This window comes from Agelaius tricolor, unplaced genomic scaffold (assembly GCF_023055355.1).
Source record: "Agelaius tricolor isolate 1412-34295 unplaced genomic scaffold, bAgeTri1.0.p SCAF_13, whole genome shotgun sequence".
NCBI lineage: Eukaryota > Metazoa > Chordata > Aves > Passeriformes > Icteridae > Agelaius > Agelaius tricolor.
Window position 1 is genome coordinate 21608518 of NW_027269273.1, and position 7626 is coordinate 21616143.

The following is a 7626-nucleotide window of genomic DNA, read 5'->3' on the forward strand; positions in this document are numbered from 1 at the left end:
AATAATTTTTCTGGTTTGGAGAAATAATATATAAATGATACCCTGGCAAGAAGTGCATAAAATCTGACAGATGAATAAATTGCACTCTCCAGAGCTGTAAGCTTGAAAAGAACATTGCAGAGATAATGAATGTTCTTGGCTTGAGAGAAATCCTGACCATTAGAAATATACCTCTCTGAAGATTGATCTAAACTTTTGAGCTTTCAGCTCTTTGAGATTTGAAAAAAAATGCATTTATTTAATTTCCCATTCACCAAAATTGAATAACACTGCAGTTGGTGATTTAAAATGTTGTTAAATTAATTATGACATTTTGTTAAATTCCCTTTTGTCTTTCCTTTGTCCGTTTTTTATTTCAAAGGCCTCAGTAATAGCCAAAGTGTATCACCCCAGTAGAGATGAGAGATGAGTCAAAGATTTGTCAGCTTGAATGGCCTTAGACCTGCACTTATCCCTGCTGACTACCCAGATGCAAGTCTGAAATGATGTTACTTGCATCTTAAAGAGCAAGACTGAGAAAACTCAAGCTCCCTTGCTCAGCTTCGTTCTGACCTTTTCTGCTACAGCCTGTCATGCCAAACAGGTCAGATTCACACTCATAGAGCTGTAATAAATAATCTAAATCTGGCAGCAAAGGAAATAGTGAGAAGGAGTGAGTCTGAAGAGTGGTTTCATGAGTGACTGCATCAGTCTCATGGCTGTATGGGGAGGATCAGGTGTGCATCTGCACCCTCCTTTCCAGCCACCCACCTCAGCCAGGACCTGGGAATGGGCAACTCAAACAGCTCCTGCTAGGAAGGACAGTACAAACCATCAGTACCCTGGCTCATGGCTCTTCAGTAAACCATGCCCCTGCCCATGCAGATTTATGGGAAATCTAATATGATGTTACACACAGTATGAAAAGAGTAGATGAATCTGTTGTTCCAGCATCTTTCTTCATTCACTTTTAAATTCACCCGTGTGAATCTGAAGTCTCCTTAAATTTTCCAGTAGCAGTTACATAAGTAACAGCATTAGCCATGAATGTACAGCCCTATTTGCAATCCTGGACACGATTATGGCACAGATTTCTATGACTTTGCAATATGAGAGTGGAATCTGTACACAAACAGCTGCTTTTGAAGCTGGACTAGGCAGCTGCCTGAGTCAGGCCTTTGATAGACAAACTCTGCTGCCAGCCCCTGCCCCTCCCACCCAGCATGTGAGCTCAGTGCAATAATTTGGTCAAAGCTGCATCAAATATTAATGCTTCAGACCACAGGCATTGTTCAGACCACAGTGACCCTTTCACATGGTCTGCCTCACATCCACCCTGCAAACCAAACGTGCTACCCATACTGAAACAGGAAAGGCCTGCAGCCATGACTTAGAGAATACATGGTAGGAAAGGAAATCACTGCTGTGCTGATGAGAGGCCTGTCAAAGCCTCTTAGGATGTGCTACATAGGTTTGCAACATTTCAAATTTCAGCTGAAGACAAATTTCTCTGCTTTTCTGTACCATACAGCTAATTTTTGTGTCATCCCTGCAATTTTATTGTTCTGTGGCATGATTTACAGCAAGCTATTTATGGGACTAAAATAACTGCCAGTTTGGAGAAAGGACACATTTTCTCTTGTACGTAATGGGGGTTAGAAGACTGTTAGAAAGTTCCTGTCCCAAAACGGACAGCAGAATATGGATGCCTGTACAGGAAAGGTGGAAAGATTTGTTTCTTACTCTGGTTTTATGCTGTCTCCTATTCTTGAACAGTTGAATTTTAATTTCAGGATTTTGTATTCTCTTTCTGATTTAGGTATGCCATGTTGTATACTCACATCATCAATGCACTTAATATTACAGCTGATGACTATCTTTAATTATGAGAATGATTGCTGCCATATAAATTTCCCTGAGATGCCATTCTTCATTTGAAAAGGCAGGCACATGTTTTGCTATTCCACTCATCTGCATGTTGGTGCACTGGAGCAAAATTTATTTCTGAGAAATGGGCTTTGCATATTTTTATATATCCTTTTAACATTTCATTAATTTGAAGCATCTTTTGGTGAGAGAGCATATCAAGAGGCTAAACAGTCATTACCTCCCACAAATCACTATCCTTGGTAGAATAAGCCACCAGTGTTAGGTGGCAACCCCTTCATGATGAAACAGATGCTGGATTTATGAGGTACAACCTGAAGATAGCTGTTATCGAGACAAGACTTCACAAACCTGAAATGCAAGTTTAAACCAAAATGAATTCATATTTTGGGCTTATAGAGAAAGGTGAAGGCTAGAACAAACATCTACGGAAGAAAATAGTGCATGCTCATCACCTTGAGGCTTGCAAGCAGATTCAAATCTCAGCTCAACAGCAGGTGCCCATAAGGGAAAAAAAGAGACCCTCCCTTAGGACTTAGTGCTCAGCCTAACAACATCCTGCTGCTTTTGAGAGAGGAGTTATCCCTGGCACACTGCATTTGCATTGTGTCTGCTAACGTCAAGGCTTAGCACAGGACAAAAACATCATGAATTTAGCAGAAGTACTAATTCAGATAAGTACAGGCTCAGCTGTTGCTAAATTGGCAATTATAACTAGATAGTCTCTCTCCCCTGCCATCATCATTGTCGGTGCTGAAGTGGTGTCTCAGTTCAGCGAGTATTCTATTTTCTAAGCTCTCATTTGTCTTCTGTTTGACAGCTTACAGTGATTTTGTTTAGCTGTACTGATGAACTGCTGTCAATGGAAAAAACTCCAACCACCAGAGGCATATGAGGATTAGCCAAAATGTACAATTCCTACACAGTTGGAAAATGGGGAGATTAACTATAAAAGGACTGAACCAGAGTATGAGATCAGATCATCTTCTCAGATACCGCATGTGTTCAGGATTGCAAATCCATATCCAACTATCTTTATCTCTGACCTTTTAAAATAACTTTCCAGCACTACTGCAGCTACTGGCAGGAGCAGCAGAAGCCAGAAAAAGAAAACAGTGCTGGCAAGTCCAGCATTTTACCTGCTGGGGACCTAGATCTGCTTTCAGCTGGTGCAGAATTCTGAATTCCAGCATCTGCTCTAGGCTTATATTGCTGTGATAAGGAGGGATAATCTTGTTCTAGACATTAGATGAAATTCGAATCTCTTTTTTCTAAGCAGTTGGTACAGTCCCAGAATTCTGCCACAACGCTCTCATTTCCATCTTTTGTTACTCTGCACACTCTGAGGCCAACCTGGCTTCTGTAAGGTTGTACTGTGGTCTGTCTGCATTGGTGTCAGAGCCTTATAATGCACCACTAGAGGATTTTTTTAAACATAGTATCTTCTGGGAAGAAAGAGGCCATGAAGCTTGTTCCATAGGTGAGATCAGTCTTAGCCCCATTCAGATCAAGTACCAGCCAGCTCAGCTGTTTGCATTTCAGTTCTGCTCTCCTGGTACAGCCATGGCTCCCTGTGCCCTTGGTGCCTCTGACTGCAGGACAGGGGCACTGCTGGGCGCTGCAGGTGCTTCCTGGGGAGGCAGCTGAGCCCAAAGGCTGGAGCATCAGGGTCTCACCCAAAAGATTCCCAACAGCATCCAGCAATCACCTGGAAAGTAGCAATGGGCAAGGTGCAGTAGGATTTGAAGCATCAGGTGGCATATCCATCCATGGCTCATACAGTCAGAATTACTGTTTGTGCATCTGCTTCCCCAGGACACATCATTCCTGAGCTGTGTCACTGCACCTTAAACCAGGTGAAATTTAATCTGCAACAACATCCAGCTGTGATAGATTTGTCAGAGGTGCCAGAGGATCCCAGTCCTCTGTGATTGAGAGCTTATGTTGACAGGTGGTTGCTTTGTTTCTGTAAATGGAAGAGGGCAATTGTAGGACTTCTGGGACTGAAAAACCAGATTGTGCAGCTAAAAGTGGCCCTGCAGTCACTGCCTGTAGCAATCACCTCCTACACTTGAGTCACCTGCAGATTTTGTCCCAAGTGGTTTCTTCCCAAGCTCCTGCTGTGCAGCAGTGCTGCTTCCTCCAGCCAGTGGGACCCAAGAAGGTGAAGAGAGCAGAATTGCAAGGGCAGCATGGCCAAGGTACTCAGCTCCCACTCTGGGTCTCACTTTTGGTTTGGCATCAGTTTTGAACAAAAAGGCAGGGTTTGTGTGTGTGTGTGAGCATGGGTGTCGTGGTTTATCTAATACTGATTAAGTGTTAATTTTTTAAAATGCAAATAGATTTTAAAAGACAAAAGTGCAGTACTCAAGACAGCACCAAATTCACCTGTTAATAAGTATTAGAATTTAATTTCATTGTACAGTCTCTCCCTCTGCTTCCTTACCTACTGGACAGGGAATATCAAGTGTTGGTTACTGTATTTTGATGATAATACTATTCTGTTCCTCCATATGTCAATTAGTAAAAAAAGATACTCGACTTTCAAAAAAGGGTTGTTACAGAAAAAAAAAGCATATTTTGAAGCCATCTAATTACATCTCAAAAATGCAATCATAAGAAAAGAATTTGCTTTTAGAATACAAGACATGTTACCATGCAAAAATACACTTCTGGAGTCTGCCTACCATGAGCCATGTAATTGTGGTGTATATTTGACTTGCCCTTGTTATGTTTCAGCATATTTATTTGCTTTTTGACTGGAGCAGAACTGCCACATGCTGATCAATTCAGCTTGCTTATGCCTTTTGTGCCTCTCCTGGGGTGTGCAATATGAAAAGCCTTGTTGTTTTAAAAACAGAATAACACCAAACCAAAACTAAAAATCACCCGGCGAGCTGCACATCATGGCTGATGCAGAAATACTCCATTTCTCTTAGTCCTGTTCATAGGTCTGCCAATGTGTTTTAACATTGGCTCAGTGGATGCCATTCACAAGGTGCAAGGAAAGGATTACATTACTTCCCAGATGATGATTATGCAGCTGCCAAAAGGGATGAATTTATCATAAGCACAACTTTTTAAAATGCTTTGTTAATTTGCTCGTGAGCACTATCCAGATGAAGCTGATTACCCTGTAATGAGGTTCCTAAATCTGACAGTCTAACAGGCTTTTGAAGGTGTCCAGCTTATTATACAGCATGATTTTTTTTATTACTTTTTTTAAGCTCTTCATATGTGGATGCCATAATGAACTCCTCAATAATGAGACAGTCTAAGGGAGGTTTATAGGAGTTAATTAATGTGGTAACAAGAAAAATAAGATAACCATGAAAGACACCTTCTGCTTGTCAGCTGGAGGTTTGCAAATAGTTCCTTATGTAACATCTGAATGCCAGATGCAATAAAAAAGGACTAGGCCATCATTTTGAAATAAGAAGCCAGTAACATGACTTACTATATGCTCCTCATAGAGTTTTGGGAGGCTTTGGCACTCTTGTTTCCTTTTCTAAGAATATTCTGTAGTTCCATTATGTGCAAGGCAGAGGTTTATCCCCATCTTGGTACATGGTTGAAAAGACCAAGGCACAGAGAGCTCAGCACAAGAAGCCACATGATCCTTGCAAGGCATAGACTCAAGCCTCATGCCCCGTGCTGCTCAGATTTATGAAGACACAAAATGATTTCCCTGACATGTGGGGCAACTTCCATCATCTGTTGCTGGAATGAACACTAAAATGTTTCCCCAGATGCTACTAGTAAAGCTGGTTTAGTTTTTCTTGGTCCTAATCTGTAGATTAGGGCAAAATATTTCTGTGGGCTGCTAATAATTCTACTCTTCAGTGTTACATAAAGGGATTTCAACACAGTGTGTGTCATTTAGCTCAGTGAGAACTGAAATGCTGGAGGAGTATTATAGACTATCTATGGTCACTTACTCTGACTCTTCCCAGAGAGCTTCTGGCCTCAAGGCTCAGGAAATACACATAGATTTGCTGTCATTTGGCATACGGTACCCCCTATGTAAATGTTGTACCTGTGCTTCAAAAAATATAATAAATAGATGTAATGAGTCTTAGCACTTTTGTGCCCCTTTAGAAAGGAAACTAAAAAATCTGTGTTAAAAAAAAGGATCTAAAGCTGAAAAAAGGAAGCAGCCATACTTTTGAAATCACTTGTGAATTTACTCTTTAATTTTATCTGCATTTTAATTAATCTTTGAAATGAGATGGGAAAAGCAGCCTAATTATAAGTAAGGTGCTATGTAGCATAAATCCATAGCACAATTCTGTGTCTGCAGTAGGACACACCTGGGGCTTGGTAATGGGGGAAGGTCAGTTATATTCCCAGTACAGAATTTATGCTAAGTGGAAAGCACTTTCTTTTTCACAGTACCTTGAAATTTAAAAGCATGCTGGGGTAGAGAATCCTGCTGTTAGAAGATGCCATTTGCTTTTTCAAAAGAAACCAACACAAGAACGCAATAACAACTGTTTTGCATTTAAAAGGTACCAAAAAAATTTAAAACCTGAAATTTTTGTTTCATGAAATTCAAACTGAAATATTTTTATAGGTTACCACCAATTTTCTATGCTCCTCTCAGCAATTCCAAAAGAATTGCTCTTGTCTTTGGTTATAAGAAATCCCACTAGCCTTTAATAGCTTCATGCTAAAGGAATTTGGTCTAAGTCTCAGATTCTGTATGTCAAAATGGCATTTTCTTCTATTTCTGTTTTTATTGCTATACACATACCCCAAATGCCTTTCATCATGTACCTTGCATTCCAAAGAGGTAGCGCAGTGCTCTTGATCCAGAGGCAGTTATTGTAATATTTTATCTATACTTAACCAAGATCTGTCTTGGATTAATAAAATAAAATACATAAAGCCCCTGAACCTGAAGTACAAACATACTGGATAAGCAGGACTTTCCTCCTGCACTGTGGTCTTGTTTGAAACAGAATAAAGCAACAGAAATGCTGCAAACTATGATCAGTAACAAACTCTGTAAAGAACTACCCAAGGGAATGATCTAGGTCAACCTAGAACTGTGCAAGAGAGGTAATGTGGTAGAGACTTCCTTCCATCAAGCTATTCAAACAGTTCTGAACCAGCCACCATTTTGCTGCAGAAAAAAACCCCAAAAATCATTCTTGCTTTTCATCAAACTAAAAATGTTTTTAATTCTATTCTTATACATTCTATCTTGTGTGCATGAGAAGTATTTAGAAAATCAGGAAGGGGAGGCTCTTTCAGAGGTAGCTTCTTGTAGTGATTCATGTCAGAGAAATGACAAAAGCTGACAAAACAGTCCTTAAACCTGCAGTAAATACTCAGAGCAGTGTGTTCCTTTATCAACTCCCATTAAACTGCAACCAAGTGTTACTGAGTTGTAGTAAGAGCAGAGGAGCAATTGAAAAACACTAAACACCCCAAACATCAAGCTGTGCATGCTCTACCACAGAGTGGTCTGAAGGCAGGAATTGCTTTTATTTTTTATTTTAAAAGCACAGTACTTCCTATGGAGGACCACTGCTTAGGCAATTGCTTTTCCATGGCTTAGTCATCCAGCATTAAATGAGATGCCTGCACGATATGTTTTGACAGGTGCTGCTGAGTTGTTTGGTTGAGGCAGTTTCAAGTCATGTCTCATGTTTGCTTTTAGTGGTTCTGGAATGGAATTTTTCTACTCAACAACTCAGTACAGTACCCAGAAATAACTGCTTTATGCTCACAATATTCAGCAGAGCAAAAGCAATA